The sequence below is a fragment of the Eubalaena glacialis genome, chromosome 10, assembly GCF_028564815.1.
Source record: "Eubalaena glacialis isolate mEubGla1 chromosome 10, mEubGla1.1.hap2.+ XY, whole genome shotgun sequence".
In the NCBI taxonomy this organism is placed as follows: domain Eukaryota; kingdom Metazoa; phylum Chordata; class Mammalia; order Artiodactyla; family Balaenidae; genus Eubalaena; species Eubalaena glacialis.
In genome coordinates, this window is record NC_083725.1 from 57,394,049 (window position 1) to 57,412,094 (window position 18,046).

Consider the following 18,046-nt stretch of genomic DNA (forward strand, 5'->3'; position numbering starts at 1 on the left):
TCCTTGGTTCCAATCTCTGGTCAATTCTGTGAACCCCTGATACCCTTCCCATCAGCTCCTTCTTTGCCTAAGGTAGCCCGAGTTGGCTTCTGCTGCTTGCAGAACTATAGGGAGCTATAACCAATATAAATGATTAATGCTAGTGGAGTCTAGGAACTTAGGTTTTAGCAAGTTCTCCAAGTGATTCTGATGCAGGTGGATCCTCAAACTACATTTTGAGAAATACTATTCTGTGTCGTATTTCACATAGCTTCTGATGTCATGGTATTCATGAGGAAGGCACTCAATAAATGCTTGCTAGATGAATGAATGGACAATAGATGGATAGATGATGGATTCCTTGTAAGGGGCCTGACCTCAGGTCTACTAATGCTAGGCTTTTGCCAAATAAATGTAGGGATATTGATGTTGTTTCCTAATGTTTTCTTGTTTAGGTATATGTGCTGATTTTACTTTACTGTAGTTGAAAACCACAATGCAGTTTAGAAAAGACACAATAGGTAGGAATTGGAAGAAAGAATTCATGTTAGCATCTTACCAGTAATGAAGAAATGAGATTTTATAGGTGTGGCCATAGGTTTTTGTTTGGCTTTTTGTTTTTCTTTGTGGATGATGGCATAGGTCTTTGAAATCTTGTACATTTCTTCAGTATTTTACATACTAAAGAAAAATAATAAACCCATGAAAACAGCTGATTAAAGTCTCCTTTTCTTGCTTAAGTAGGTCGAAAAGTAGGCCAGTAGTTAATGGAATTTTTCATGACTTTGACCTTGATGGCATCTTCTCCAAAAGTTGAGCAAAGGCCATGCTATCATTAGTTTTCTTTGTAGGACTTTTTCATTTGTGATTTCCTCAGTGTTCTAAGAAGTCCTTATAAATATTAGTGAACGATCGTCATAAGAATTTTCTTTCCTTTAAGGATAGAGCCCTCTTTATTACTCATAGGTCCTTAAGAAATGGGGATAAGTACCTGTGCACCCCAAAGACTGAGGCTTAGTTGACATTAATTTATCTTTGGATCATTTTGGCCATAGTTCCCCACTACGAATTTCTCAAGCTTTTTGATTTGAGAAGTAGTGTGTGAGGTGGTGGGACAGACACTGGCTTCAGAACTTGGCTACAGAGTTTGAAACCTGGTTTTGCAACAATCTAACTGCAATTATGGATTTACTTGTCTTGGCTTTTCTCACCACTTGGACAGGGATTGTGTTTTATTTGCCTACTTATTCTTACCACCTGGCATATAGTTTGTACTCAGCTAATGTTTACTTAATGAAGCTTGAATGAATTCCTAATCTTGGGCAGCTCACAGTCTTTCTGGATTTCAGATTTGTCATTTGTAAAGTAGACCAGTTGTTCTCTAGCATTATTTCCAGGTCTGACATTCTGCGATGATATGATCTGTGTATTCTGAAGCCAACTTCCCTAAGCAAGCTCTCTTGTTTGGGGCATTGAGAAATGGTATTGCATTACTTGCTTTGTTATAAGTGGCTTCTTCATCTCTGAGTCATTCTTACTGAAAACAGTTTCAAAGAGCCTGCAGAATTGCTGTGTATTTAGTGTAGAACAGCTTGGAGAACTGACCATTCAATATTTACTTTTATAGTTTCAGGCAGAGCTCTCGGCTCCATGGGGACTGCTGAGATATTTCACGTAGCTTCTTAAAGACATCTTCTGTCTCGAGGAGTTTGGTACTTATCTGGTTAAATTGATTTGGCTGTATTTCAGCAAATTTGTTGGTCAGCTAGTAAGAGTTCAGATGCCAGGGCATCTATCTGTCCATAACATACTACAGTTTTTCTTTACCGCTTTAAAGTAGACAGAGTTTGCATGAACCAGCTTCAACCATCTCAACTAAGAGCAAAACGGTTTCTGTCCTTTTTACATGCTGATCTTCTGAATACATTTATTTAAAATTTTTTTTCTGCAGCTGAATAGAAGTTTGACCTATCAATCTAGTCCAAGTCACCATTTATGATAAAGAGGCTGAAGAGGATAAGGGATTTGTTCTCGAAAGAGGTAACTGAAGGATTCAGACTCGCTCTTAATTTTCAAAAACAGATTTTCAGGAAAAGAAATGTCAAGGTAGATCCGAAGGTATAGGCAGAAAAGCCTGCAGTAAGAGAATGCTTAACTTTTATAATTTACAAAGCACTAGCACATACATATCATTGGATCTTCACAACAGACTTCTGAGCAAGCAGTGCAGGTGTTACTAACCCCAATTTAAAGATGAGGAAAGTGACACTAGGCAAGGTCAAGCGGCATGCACAAGGCCATGAAGTGTGAGAGTCTGGCCCGGGGCTCAAGTCTTCTGACCTTGAACCCAGTCCTCTTCGTATTACACTACACTGCTGACTAAAGACAGACACATGACAAATAAGTGTGTCAACATATCTTAGAGACATGAGTCGGTAGTGGGTAGAGGACTCACACATATTCTGGTGCCTGAGGATATGATTTGGCAATTGTGTGCATTTCCCCAACGTCATGGTAAATTGCCATTGCTCACAGACTGAATCATGCACATTGTTACCATTGGGGGAACATCTGAGCATACTTTTCCATGTGTTATTTTAACAACATCCATTTGCTAATAAGAAGACAAAATTATCTTATTAGATCATAAGGAAACCTGCCTTTTCGTTTTGTCAGACTTCTTCTGTTCCTGCTGGTTAAAAATCTTTTGGTATTTCTTGTTAGAATTTTCTTGGCCAAAATGTTTAATGTACACTTAGATAAGTTTTCTTTTGTGTTAAAGTCTAATTTTTTTATTTCATTTTCTTTTCTCCTCCCATCCTCTACTCTTATCTACCTCCCTAATAATTATTCACTATTCAAAACGTAAAATATCTTTTCAAGGATAAAAAAATTTAAAAGAAATGAATTTATAACCTTACAACATGGGACTCAGTATATAATAATAGATTGAAAGATTTTAGAGATTAGATTATAAAAATGAGGGAACATTTGAAAAGAAAAGCTAAGCTTTTAGGAGAAACAAGTGTGTGGTTCTTTTCAATGTTATACATAAACCAGGTTGAAGTTTGAGGTTAAAAGTCACATTTGGCTGGTTTACCTTTCTTAGTACTTTAGGAAAAGGTTCTAAGGCTTAGTACTCTAGGAAATGGTTCTAATTTTAAAGGTGTAAAATTAATGAACTGTGTAAAGAGCAGGGAAATCATTTAAACTAATTTTATAGAACAAAACCCAGAATATTTAATTAAGTCATCTTGGGAGAATATAAGCATATTATTTGAAAAATTGCTACTGTATTCATAAGCTAGGGTTAATTGACAAATTGAATCTTCTTGAAGTTGTTTAGCTGTCTTCAGCTTCTATGGGCCAGATGGAAATAGCATAATCATTCGGGGTGGGGAATAGAAAAAGAAAATGATCGTGGAGATAAGGTCAAATCCTTCTCTTTGCTTTGCCCAAGAGAGAAAAATATATGCGGACTCTGTAATAGATCCTTCTGTCTCTTAGGATTAGGTACAGATGAGAAAGACAGAAAGCAGCAAGTAACAGTGTCTTAAATGAGATGTAAATTCATTTCTCTCTTACATAAATGAAGTCTGGAAGTAAGCAGTCCGGGGTTGGTAAAGCAGATCTACGATCATCAAAGAGATAGATTCTTTTACCCTCTTGCTCTGCCACCTACAGCGCGTGGCTTCTACCTGATGATCCAGAATCGTTGCTGGAGCTCTAGCCATCACAATTTGTTTTCAGTCCAAATGAAGAAGATAGAGATGAAGAAGAAGGCTGCACGATTTCCCTTTAAGGAGTCTCCCGGGAAATTGCAAAGGACAGTTCTACTAACATCTCACTGATTAGAATTTAGTTATATAGATATATCTAACTGCAAAAGAAACTTTTTTTTTTTTCTTTGAGTGGCTATAAACCCAGCTTAACTCAAGTTTCCATCACCGAGCAAGGATGAAGGAGTGGATATTTGGGATTACGTCTGACACAAGTCTTTTTTTTTTTTTATCACCATTTTGGTTAGCCACTCACTTGGGCTTATGCTGCTTGAGTCTGCTTGAAATCTCATTTTCCCAGTTTGGACTAAAGTGTAAATAAATAGCTGCTGCTTCTGGTCCAGTAGAAGGACTGGAGGTGGTTCATTTTTTTCCTCCTACAAATTGCTAGGAAATGCCTTTTAGGATGTTGTTCAGTACTAGATGCAGGTTGCTCCTTGTGGAACTCCAGAAGAACTGAAACTCAGAATAAAACTCTATAGAATCATCACTGTATCCCTAAATATACGAACTTAAATTTAAATGTTATTTAAAATGGCAGGCAGACAAATAACAATATCCCAAGCTGGTATGAACCTGTGTGTACCATGAGATTTTTCTGAGAAAAAGATAGCCACATGCAGTTCAAATCTAAATAAGGAAAACATCTCTCTAAACATCCTGTAATTTGTTTTCTAGCAAGGATCATGAGAATAATAGTGGAAAGAAAAGAATTTGAATGTTCCTAGTCTTCACTTCAAAAAGATTCATGGCAGAGTCAAGGCCTATATGCCCTGGGTAAAACATGTCAAAACAAGAACTAAGGGTATAGAAATGACTGAACTTAAAAAATCATTATTTAATCATATAAAATTTTGTTACATGAAGCAGAGGTAGTACTGCATTTAGCTCAATGAATCTATTTTAGACTCTCAAGTCACAAAATATTATGTTTGTTAATTTCCCTAGCCTGTTCTTGGCTCCAGATTAATCATTATTGGTTTGCTAACCCAATATATATATATATATACACACATACATAATTGAAGTATAGTTGATTTACAATGTACACCAGTTTCTGGTGTACAACAAAGTGATTCAGTTATACATATACATATATATGCTTTTTCATATTCTTTTCCATTATAGGTTATTAGAAGATATTGAATTTAGTTCCCTGTGCTATACAGTAGGACCTTGTTTTTTTTTAATATATAGTAGTTTGTATCTGCTAATCCCAAATTCCTAATTTGTCCCTCTCACCCCCAACCCCTGCTTTTTCTCTTTGGTAACCAGAAATTTGTTTTCCGTGTCCTTGAGTCTGTTTCTGGTTTGTAAATAAGTTCATTTGTATCATCTTTTAGATTCCACATATAAGTGACATCATATGACATTTGTCTTTCTCTAGTTTGACAAACATATATTGCATGTCAACTGTGTTCCTGGCACTGTGCTAAGAGCTGAATAAAACAATCTCTGCCCTCAAGGAGCTCAAAGTTTGGTGATGACAAGTTACTTACAATTTTCATCCTTAAGAATAATAGTAACATTGTACCCTGTGAACTTGGAATCTGGGATTAAGAGACATGGTTGATTCACCAAGAACAAAGTGAAAAAAATACAGGCTGAAGACTCAGAAAACATCTATTTGAAGCTCAGCCCAGTCACTTACTACCTGTGCCCTTGAGCAGATTAGTTAACTAGTCTTACTTTTAGTTTCTTCCTCTGAAAATTGAGAATAATGCCTACCTCTCGAGAGTGTTCTGAGGCTCAAATGATATAATGTAAATGCTGTGCTTGGCACACAGAAGGCACTCAAAAACTAGTTGTAATTATTATAATTATTATTAATGATTGTGTTATTTCCAAGAATGAATTGGTTTAAAACATAGAATAATCATATATAATAATAATAATATATCATGTAATTACTAATATATTGTATTAATCATTATATAATATTATATTAATATATAATTACATATATATAACTTGCTATAATCCATGTACTGTTCTCAACACTTTACTCAATGAGACAGGTGTTTTTAAGCATGGCAACTGTCCTTCAAGGTAGTTATTGTTATTAGCACCCCCATTCTACAGATGAGAAAACTGAGATGTAGAAAGGTTAAGTGACTTGCCCAAAGTTACAAAACTAAGTAGCAAAGTTGGGATGTGAACCTAAGCACTATGTCTCCAGAGTCTGTGTGCTCTCACTATTATACTGTATCACTACAAATAACTTAATTCATTAATCCATGAATCATATAAGGGACTAGAACGAACTTTCTAACTTTCAATGATTGACTTTTGGAGCAGTAGTGCAACCAACTCTGCTCCCTGGGCAAGGTGGCCCTGCCTTAGACCATGTGTTTTAGAAGGCCCCACTTATCATAAAAAGACACACAAAATTTATTAAATAGCACATGGGCACCTCTGGCACTTGAGTTCTGTGCTCAGTATTGGCACAGTATGTCCTTAAACATTCACTTTCATGCTTAACAGCATTCAGGCCCCAGGGTAATGCTTCTTTATGTTCCTTCTCCTACGTCCTTGAGTGAAAAGGCAACTGCGTCTAAATGCTATGAAGTCCTTTGGATTATATCGCCACCAAACTTGGAGATGTACATCAGCAATTTGGGTATTAGATAGTAGAAACACCTAGGAAGAATAAAAGACTACCTTTTCAGATCCCTCCTCTCAGATAGTGTGAGCGCAAGAGATTTTTCATAGCGTGGTATCACTTTCTAGCGTATCAAGCATCCATTTTCTTGCTTTTCTTCACGTTTTAATTTGTGTTTCCAGACGTACTTGTGAATTAGCATATTATATGCAGTAATTGAACATGATGGCTGAGGGACATTTTGCAACATAAAACAATTCATATTACTCTTACATGTGTGTATATGTAGGCTAACATAACATACATGAAGCGGTGATATCAGTTCCTCACATTGGCCACTGGATGGTCAATGTGAGAATCAAGAATACTTTTATTTTAATTAAAATATTTAAATAATGCAAATAAACTTTCAAAAATTTTTTCTGTAATTTTGATTTAAAATTTTGATATTCGATAACTACAATTTATTTTTCCCTTTTCAATTTTTAGGGAGAGAATTTTGAATTCTCTAGAAAAAAAGTTTTTTTTATACCCTGAGAAAACCATAATTCAAAAAGAGTCACAGTGTTCATTGCAGCACTATTTACAATAGCCAGGACATGGAAGCAACCTAAGTGTCCATCGACAAATGAATGGATAAAGAAGATGTGGCACATATATACAATGGAATATTACTCAACCATAAAAAGAAACGAAATTGATTTTTTTGTTGTGAGGTGGATGGACCTAGAGTCTGTCATACAAAGTGAAGTAAGTCAGAAAGAGAAAAACAAATACCATAAGCTAACACACATATATGGAATCTAAAAAAAAAGAAAAATGGTTCTGAAGAACCTAGGGGCAGAATAGAGATAAAGACACAGATGTAGAGAATGGACTTGAGGACACAGGGAGGGGGAAGGGTAAGGTGGGACAAAGTGAGAGAGTGGCATGGACATATAAACACTACCAAATGTAAAATAGATAGCTAGTGGGAAGCAGCCACATAGCACAGGGAGATCAGCTCAGTGCTTTGTGACCACCTAGAGGGGTGGGATAGGGAGGGTGGGAGGGAGATGTAAGAGGGAGGAGATATGGGGATATATGTATACGAATAGCTGATTTACTTTGTTATACAGCAGAAACTAACACACCACTGTAAAGCAATTATACTCCAATATAGATGTTAAAAAAAATAACATATAAAATATTGCAATTATTTCCAGTTTTATTGAGATACAATTTGCATATAATATTGTGTAAGTTTAAGGTGTACAACATAATAATTTGATACAGTCATCTCTGGATTGGTTCCAGGACCCCCTTGGATACCAAAATCCATGGATGCTCAAGTCCCCTATATAAAATGGTGTAGTATTTGCATATAACCTATGAACATCTTCCATATACTTTAAATCATCTGTGGCTTACATATAATACCTAATACAATATAAATGCTATGTAAATAGTTGCCTGTATGGAGCAAATTAAAGTTTTTCTATTTGAAACTTTCTGGAACTTTTTTTTTCTCAAATATTTTTGATCTATGGTTAGTTGAATCCATGGATGCATAACCCGCTGATACAGAGGGCTAACTGTATGTATATATTGCAAAATGATTACTGCAATAAGCTTAGTTAACATCCATTAAATCACAGTTACAATTTTTTTCCCCTTGTGGTGAAAACTTTTAAAATCTACTCTCTTAGCAACTTTCAAATATACAAGACAGTATTTTTAACTATAGCTGTCATGTTGTACTTTATATCCCCAGAACTTATTTATCTTATAACTGAAATTTTGCACTTTTTGACCACCTTAATCCAAAAATAATTGTAATTTTTCAGGTTTTTTTGTTTACTTTACATTTTTTTGATGGACAATATATTCAAAATTTGGACAGTTTGAATACAATTACATTTTGTTTTTCAGTCTTTTAGAGCATTAAGAGTGAGTACAAGTTCAGGCCAAGATAGAAATAGAAAAATGTAAATGTGAAATTCAGAAAAGAAAAGAGAAAATATGTCAAGGTAGAAGTATAGGGTGTTCTTTTTCTCTAAAAGTTTGAGAACTTGATATGTAACTTTTAAACATGTAGACATATGATATGCGGGCCTCTATGTACTGTCTGGTCCCACCTGCGCATATGTTAGGGGTGTGCCTTTTGGGCAGAGTCCATACACAGCAAGCTCATTTTGGCCTAACTGGTATTTTGGCCTGTCTAAAATAATATAGTTAAATCAGTAGCCTCACAAGTAGAGTCACAAATTAAGAAACTGGGAAAGCGAATTAACAGCAAAAAATTTAGCACATTTCTGAAATATGAATAACTTAAAGAGGATTACATAAGGGATTTAGGTGTTTTAAGTACTATACAGTTTTCTTGGGGAAAATAGTCCATGTGGAAAATCTCTATACTATGTTCTGAAATAAAGAATGATTTCTGAGGGCTTCCCTGGTGGCGCAGTGGTTGAGAATCTGGCTGCCAATGCAGGGGACACGGGTTCGAGCCCTGGTCTGGGAGGATCCCACATGCCGCGGAGCAACTGGGCCCGTGGGCCACAATTACTGAGCCTGCACGTCTGGAGCCTGTGCTCCGCACAAGAGAGGCCGCGATGGTGAGAGGCCCACGCACCGCGATGAAGAGTGGCCCTCGCTTGCCACAGCTAGAGAAAGCCCTCGCACAGAAACGAAGACCCAACACAGTCAAAAATTAATTAATTAATTAATTAATTAAAAAGTATTAAAAAAAAAAAAGAATGATTTCTGAGACAAAATGATCTTCATGGAGGAAAAGCATGATAAGTGGGTTTTTCTTGAAGAAGTGTTCCTATTAATTTGGTCAATCAATAAATGGGTAATGATGATCATGTAATGTGCCCCAACATAGTTGGCCAACATGGAGGGTTTAAAATTTAATTGAAGGGGTAAATGATGTATACTTGGAAAAATTAGAGACTAGATACTAAGAACTGTGAACAGTGAGGTCCAAACAAGTATTATGGAGGACCAAAGTAGAGAAAGATTGGTGTGATCTTGAATCATCCAGCAGGGAGGATTTCACAGAGGGGCACTGGAGTGAGACCAATAATATAATCCCTGGAATGGAGTTAGGGCCTTATAGGTCCAGGGAAATCACATGGAGCTGTAAACAATATTTTCAAACAAACAAAATGCTTTCCCTCTGTCTCCTTCCTCTTCCATAGCAATGCTATAAAGGCTCCTAGTGTTATCTAGCTGTTTTTTTTTTATCGATGAGGGAACTGTGATGTGTGTGTGTGTGAATGTCATTAATAGCGCTCTTTTCCTCTACCTGATTGTGGAATCAGCTGAGAGACAGATATAGGATTCAGATAAGTGAAGATTAAAATAGCAGTTTTATTAGTGGTGAAAAGCTAAATGGGAAGATATGGCTTTGATACGGGACCAAATATCTTCCAATCTGATATACATTTCACCCCCAAATTGGGTAGACTTACTCATCTAGACATGGGTCCACTGGAGACACCAGGCCTCCCTAAGCAGGCCCAGGCCCCTTACCATTTAGCAGAGACAGACCAGACACAAGGCCTCTGCAGGCAGGCAGATCCAAACAGGTGAAGGCTACGCACAGGACTAGAGTGTGTAGGGTGCAAAATTCAAGGAGGCCCGCATTCTCAGGCTCATGACCATGTCTGTCTCATGACCCTGAGTGTGAGCGCCTTCTTAAATTTTGTGCCCCAGATGCCTCCCTGGCATCATACCATCCTGGCCCTAGCCAGCATGTCCACTTCTTTTTCCTGAACTCACCAGTTAGGTAAATCCCTCCTCTTGCCCTAGGGAGAGTGACTGTGGAGGAAAAGAGAGGCCGGGGGGGTTACTCTAGTGGAGGTATCCGCACATGGAAAAAGGCTAGGGGAAAGGAGTTTCCCTTAAAAGAGATCATAGAGGGACTTCCCTGGTGGTCCAGTGGTTAAGACTCCGTGATTACCCTGCAGGGGGCACGGGTTCGATCCCTGGTTGGGGAACTAAGATCCCACATGCTGCGCGGCATGGCCAAAAAAAAAAAGAAAGGGAGATCATAGAAGTAAAGCTTTTTGCCAAGGCCATACAACCAGTGGTGGCTAGAACCCAGGATTCTTGTTCCTCTTCATAAAAACAAAAAGATGATATGATGCAGCTTTGAGAATTAAACCCATTCATTCACTAGAGCACTCAATTAACCAGGTCTTCTGTTATTACTATTATGATTACTGTTATTATCATTTTGCTTTCATGACTCTTTTAGGTGACTTAAGCAAATTATATATTAAATTATATGTACACTCATATAGCATGTAGTAGGTTGAATGGTGGCCCCCCCCAGAGATATGTCCACATTCTCTAACATATGCATGTGACCTTATTTGAAAAAAAGGTCTTTGCAGATGCAATTATATCAAGGATCCGGATATGAGATCATCCTTGATTATCTGCATAGGCTCTAAATCCAAGTGCCCTTGTAAGAGCCACACAAAGGGGAGACACACAGAGAAGAGGAGAAAGCCATGTGAAAGTGGAGGCAGAATGAAGTTAACGCAGCCACAAGCCAAGGAACACATGGAACCACCAGAAGCGGGAAGAGGCAAGGAAGTGTTCTCCCCTAGAGGCCTAGGAAGGAGTGCAGCCTTGCCAACACCTTGGTTTTGGACTTCTGGCCTCCAGAACTGTGAGAGAATAAATTTGTGTTGTTTTAAGCCACCAAACGTGTAGTAATTTATTACAGTCACCCTAGGAAACTAATACATAGGGCAGAGATATGTTTTTAAAGCCCTGTATTAGTTATCATTATCCCAAAACTTAGTGGCTTAAAACACTACCTCACACAGTTTCTGCGGATCAGGAATTTGGAAACGGCTTGGCTGGGTGATTCTGGCTCAGGGTCTCTCCTGGGGTTGCAATCAAGATGCTGGTCAGGGCTTCTGAAGACTTGGCTGTGGTGCAAGAGGATCTGCTTCCAAGATGGCCCACTCACAAGGCTGGCAAGTCCATGCAGGCTGGGGGCGGGAGGCCTGTGTTCTTTGCCACGTGCACCTCTCCGTTAGACTGAGTGTTCTCAGAACACGGTGATGGACTTCTGACAGAGTGAGTGAGCCAAGAGAGAGCAAAGTGAAGGCTGCTCATAGATCAAGTGAAGGCTTCATCATAGTTTTTATGATCAAGCCTGAAAAGACACACGCCATCATTTCCTCAATGTTCCCACACAGGCCATTCCTGTTCATTGTGAGAGGGGACCATACAGGGACATGAATACCAGGAGGTGAGGATCACTGAAGTCCATCATAGAGGCTGGCTAGCACAGGTCCCAAATTTTTCAGGGTATTTAGGGAACCAGAATATTTCCTATATAGCCACTTGAACCATCTATATTTGAAGCCATAATGATAAACTATACAAAATACTCTTTGGAGTGATGAACTTGAGTTATTACAAGTTATTTAAATATTCAGTTCAGTTCACTTTCCTACTTTAGGTTGAACCATATGAAATTTGTGATTTTTGTGGGTAAATAATTATCCAATATCAGCAATTTCATGTTTTCAACCCACTACTTATAAAGGTAGGACTATGAACTAAGATACCTTAGATCAATGTTTAAGCAGTTATAAATATAAAAACACTTTTCTTTCAAACAATTATTTAACCATCAGTTTAAATGAACTAGAATAAACTGTTCTTCAAACACTCTGGTTATTTGAAATGTTACTATAGAATTGATGCCCCCATAAAGTTTTCAGTCCATGAGTCTAAGGGTCTGTGAGGGCATTGTATCAGAGTGACTTCATAAAAAGTAATTTAACATCTCTGGGACCAATTTTCCTCATCCATAAATGAAAGAATTTGACTAGATGACATCTAGGCTGACTTTCTGTGCAGAAATGTTAAATAAGTCTTTATATGCTATGCTTGAGCCACTACCAGTTCCTTTCTCAAACTCACAGTAAGACAAATTGCATATTTAATAGGGTTGTAGGAAAGTCTTTAATATGTTTATTCATTAATATGTAATATTAGTAGTTAAACTCAAGATCCCTAATTTTTTCAGAAGTCCAGAGAGTCCTCCCTCCTCCTTTGTTCTCTAGAAAGCATAGACTGCCCTTCAGTAAATCAATTTTCTTAATTTGACTTGCTATATTTGACAACATTTTTTGGGTTCACATATTTTCTCTTGTGCCAAGTGCTGCATTTTTCATTTCCCACAGAATCAGGACAAACTGTACATCCCCTGCTGTGTCCAGGGCAGATCTGGCTAAATGTCAACTATGTTAATTGGTATAGAGAAAACAGCAGCCCTATTTTTATCTGATTAAAAATCCCCACAAACATTCTCTGCTAAAGTAAAGCTATGTCAGTACGAAGTGATTTAGTTACAATGTCAAGTTTGGCAGATGTATCCCTCCTGTCTTCATTTTACTGTAGCAGGCAGAATGCTGCTGTTTCCTGGAAGCTTTCAGTATCTAAAATTTTAATCCTACTTTTGGAGGCTCAGAACTTGGTACTCAAAACTTTCTGTGGCCTGCCAATTGGAATAACATATCTTCTCTTTACAGTGATATTTTTAAACAAAAAATTTATAGGACAATCTATAGATCATAAGTTAAAAGGCAGTTTAAAATATTTTATTATACTTTTTAAAAGTCTCCACGTTAAAAATTGCTCCAGGATGAGAAGATTATGTAATATAATTGCTTCAGTTAATTGGGGTGTGGGAGGTGTGGGTGTAAAAGAATAAAAGGTAATGAACTTTGATAAATTTATATGAGCAACAACAAAGTACCAGAGAAAATTTAATTTTATTGGACGGTGGCTATATCTTCAGTGCTCCTTCAAAATTGTATGCTGCCTCTTTAATGTTGGGATTCCCCAGGACTCTGTCTCACTTCTGGGAGCTCACTCCTAGGTAGACTTCATATACTCCATGATTTCACCAACTGCAGTACTTGTACCCTCATATCGTTCGGGCCTGTATCTCCAGCTTATTGAAAGCCACATTACTATCCCTTGGTATACTTTGGGTGTCTCATGAGCACTTCAAAATCCCTTCTTCTGGTTTCTGGTCCCAAATATAAGGAGCTTAGAAGTCAGCACTCTGTCATAACAACAGGTAAAAAGCTGGACAAACTGAAAAATGAACTCTTCATACATCTGTCAGAGAAGTGAGGTCACAGAGCAAACTGCCCCTAAAATTGGAGAGACACACAGGTGAACACAGTGAATCACAATTTGCTGGAGCAGAAACCCACAAGCAGAAACCTCCACAGGAACCAGTACCAGGGTAGGGAAACCTAAACTATAATTGACAAATTGCTGGTGGCTCAACACATCTTTCTCAATGGTGAAAAACTGAAATCATTTCCTCTAAGATCAGGAACAAGACAAGGTTGTCCACTCTCACCACTATTATTCAACATACTTTTGGAATTGTTAGCCACAGCAATCAGAGAAGAAAAAGAAATAAAAGGAATCCAAATCAGAAAAGAAGAAGTAAAGCTGTCACTGTTTGCAGATGACATGATACTATACATAGAGAATCCTAAAGATGCTACCAGAAAACTACTAGAGCGAATCAATGAATTTGGTAGAGTAGCAGGATACACAATGCACAGAAATCTCTTGCATTCCTATACACTAATGATGAAAAATCTGAAAGAGAAATTAAGGAAACACTCCCATTTACCATTGCAACAAAAAGAATAAAATACTTAGGAATAAACCTACCTAAGGAGACAAAAGAACTGTATGCAGAAAACTATAAGACACTGATGAAAAAAATTAAAGATGATACAAACAGATGGAGAGATATACCATGTTCTTGGATTGGAAGAATCAACATTGTGAAAATGACTCTACTACCCAGAGCAATCTACAGATTCAATGCAATCCCTATCAAACTACCAGTGGCATTTTTCACAGAACTAGAACAAAAAATTTCACAATTTGTATGGAAACACAAAAGACCCTGAAGAGCAAAAGCAATCTTGAGAAAGAAAAATGGAGATGGAGGAATCAGGCTCCCTGACTTCCGACTATACTACAAAGTTACAGTGATCAAGACAGTATGATACTGGCACAAAAACAGAAATATAGATCATTGGAACAGGATAGAAAGCCCAGAGGTAAACCCACGCATCTATGGTCACCTTATTTTTGATAAAGGAGGCAAGAATATATAATGGAGAAAAGACAGCCTCTTCAATAAGTGGTGCTGGGAAAACTCCGACAGCTACGTGTAAAAGAATGAAATTATAACACTCCCTAACACCATACACAAAAATAAACTCAAAATGGATTAAAGACCTAAATGTAAGGCCAGACACTATAAAACTCTTAGAGGAAAACATAGGCAGAACACTCTATGACATAAATCACAGCAAGATCCTTTTTGACCCACCTCCTAGAGGAATGGAAAAAAAACCCAAAAATAAACAAATAGGACTTAATGAAACTTAAAAGCTTTTGCACAGCAAAGGAAACCATAAACAAGACGAAAAGACAACCCCAGAATGGGAGAAAATATTTGCAATGAAGCAACTGACAAAGGATTAATCTCCAAAATTTACAAGCAGCTCATGCAGCTCAATATCAAAAAAACAAACAACCCAATCCAAAAATGGGTAGAAGACCTAAATAGACATTTCTCCAAAGAAGGTATACAGATTGCCAACAAACACATGAAAGGATGTTCAACATCACTAATCATTAGAGAAATGCAAATCAAAACCACAATGAGGTATCACCTCACACCAGTCAGAACGGGCATCATCAGAAAATCTACAAAAAGCAAATGCTGGACAGGGTGTGGAGAAAAGGGAATACTCTTGCACTGTTGGTGGGGATGTAAAGTGATACAGCCACTATGGAGAACATATGGAGGTTCCTTAAAAAACTACAAATAGAACTACCATACGACCCAGCGATCCCACTATTGGGCATACGCTGAGAAAACCATAATTCAAAAAGAGTCATGTACCACAGTGTTCATTGCAGCTCTATTTACAATAGCCAGGACATGGAAGCAACCTAAGTGTCCATCGAAAGATGAATGGATAAAGAAGATGTGGCACATATGTACAATGGAATATTACTCAGCCATAAAAAGAAACAAAATTGAGTTATTTGTAGTGAGGTGAATGGACCTAGAGTCTGTCATACAGAGTGAAGTAAGTCAGAAAGAGAAAAACAAATACCATATGCTAACACATATATATGGAATCTAAAAAAAAAAAAATTGGTTCTGAAGAACCTAAGGGCAGGAGAGGAATAAAGATGTAGACGTAGAGAATGGACTTGAGGACATGGGGTGGGGGGAAGGGTAAGCTGGGATGAAGTGAGAGAGTGGCATGGACATATATACACTACCAAATGTAAAATAGATAGCTAGTGGGAAGCAGCCACATAGCACAGGGAGATCAGCTCGGTGCTTTGTGACCACCTAGAGGGGTGAAATAGGGAGGGTGGGAGGGAGATGTAAGAGGGAGGAGATATGGGGATATGTGTATACGTATAGCTGATTCACTTTGTTATAAAGCAGAAACTAACACACCATTGTAAAGCAATTATACTCTAATAAAGATGTTAACAAAAAATGCTGGTGTCTCAGCTTGGACAAGTCTGAGAGTTAAAATCCCCAGGGGAACTCAGGAATAAGGGGCCCCCCATTTCTGTGCGTTTTACTTCCAGGAGCTCCTCCAGGCCCTCACAGCGAATACCAGAGAAAATTCCCCTGGTGTTTCCAGCAGAGGGAGGAGAAAAGGAACCATTTTGAAATATACCAGAGCATTCTGTTATTCTTAATAAGGTCTATCTTCAGGAGAAACTAGCAGAGTCTAACCTGCTTGGTTTTATCAGAGCCTTACCTACCTGGGGCAAGGGAAATACACAACTCCAGCCCCCTCTGGCCATCCTGTCCTACCTAAGGGGGGGAAAAACTGAGAAGCACTGGTAAAGTTCACAGTGCATGGGCACAGGCTTACCAAAAGACTGAGACCCCAAATCATAGGACTAGAGCATGCTTTTCCTCCCCTGACACCTTAACACCACACCACAAAAGGCCTATTCACTGGAGTTTCTTTCACTCAGTACCTCACATCCGGATTTCAACAAGATATTACAAGGAATACAAAAAGGTAAAAACACAATTTGAAGAGACTGAACAAGCATCAGACTAGAGTCAGATATGGCAGGGATGCTGGAATTATCAGACTGGGGACTATGATTAAACAACTATGATTAAAATGTTAAGGGATCTAATGGAAAAAGTAGATGACATTCAAGAACAGATGGATAATGTAGGCAGAGAGATGGAAACACTACGAAAGAATAAAAAAGAAATGCTAGAGATCAAAAACACTGTAAGAGAAATGAAGAATGCTTTTGATGGGCTCATCAGTAGACTGGAAATGGCTGAGGAAAGCCCATGACTGGATTCTGAGCTTGAGGATATACTAATAGAAACTTGCAAAACTGAAAAGCAAAGAGAGAAAAGACTGAAAGAATAAAACAGAATATCCAACAACTGTGGGACAACTACAAAAGGTATAACATGTGTAACAGGGATACCAGAAGGAAAAGAAAGAGCTAAAGGAACAGAAGCATTATTTGAAGCAATAATGACTGAGAATGTCCCCAAATTATTGTCAGACATGAAACTACAGATCCAGGAAGCTCAGAGAACACCAAGCAGGATATATGCCAAATAAAAAACAATAAAACAAAACAAAAGCTACATCATGCCATATCATATCCAAACTTCAGAAAATCAAAGATAGAAAAAAAATTTTTGAAAGAAGCCAGGGGAAAAAACACCTTATCTATAGAGGAGCAAAGATAAGAATTACATCTGACTTCTCAGAAACCACGTGAGCAAGAAGAGAGTGGAGTAAAATGTTTAACGTGTGGAGATTAAAAAAAAAACAACTATCTAATGAAGGAAGACAAGAAAAGGAATTAAAAGATATACAGACTGGGAAGGAAGAAATAAAAATATTTTTGTTTGCAGATGACACAATTGTCTATATAGAAAATCTGAAAGAATCAACAAAAGAAAAAACCTTCTGGACCTAATAAGTGATTATAGTAAGTCTGCAGAATACAAGGCCAATAAACAAAAGTCAGCTACTTTCCTACATTCCAGCAACAGAGAAGCAGAATTTGATATTGAAAACACATTATCATTTACATCAGAAAAGTGAAATACTTAGGTACAGATCTAACAAAATATGTATAATGTTGATATGAGAAAACCACAAAACTGTAGTGAAAGATATTTTTTAAAAAACCTAAATAAATAGATAGTCCACGTTCATAAATAGGAAGACTCAGTATTGTCAAGATTTCAGTTTTTCCTAACTTGATCTACAGATTCATTGCAATCCCAATCCAAATCCCAGCAAGTTATTTTGTGGACAATGACAAACTGATTCTAAAGTTTATATGGAGAAGTAAAAAACCCAGAAAGTCAACTCAGTATAGAAGGAGAAGAACAAAGATGGAGAACTGACACTACCCAACTTCAAGACTTACTATAACACTACAGTCATCAAGACAGTGTGGTATTGGCTAAAGAATAGTCAGATAGATCAATGGAACAGAATGGTGAGCCCAGAAATACAGCCACATAAACATAGTTAACTGATCTTTGACAAAGGCACAAAAGCAATACAATGGAGCAAAACTAGTCTTCTGTATA

The 18,046-nt window shown here is 37.5% G+C and overlaps 1 long non-coding RNA gene across 2 annotated transcripts in view; it reads right to left on the reverse strand.

Moving 5' to 3' along the window:
- The window catches only part of LOC133099235 (uncharacterized), a 58,149-nt gene that overhangs the window by 30,278 nt on the left and 9,825 nt on the right, over positions 1–18,046 (reverse strand). The window contains exon 4 of one of the 2 annotated variants that reach the window (XR_009702307.1): positions 13,162–13,538. The exons of the other annotated variant lie outside the window; for it this stretch is intronic. This is a non-coding gene — a long non-coding RNA (uncharacterized LOC133099235). Of the gene's footprint in view, positions 1–13,161; positions 13,539–18,046 lie in introns of those variants that run through there. 2 annotated transcript variants of the gene reach the window in all.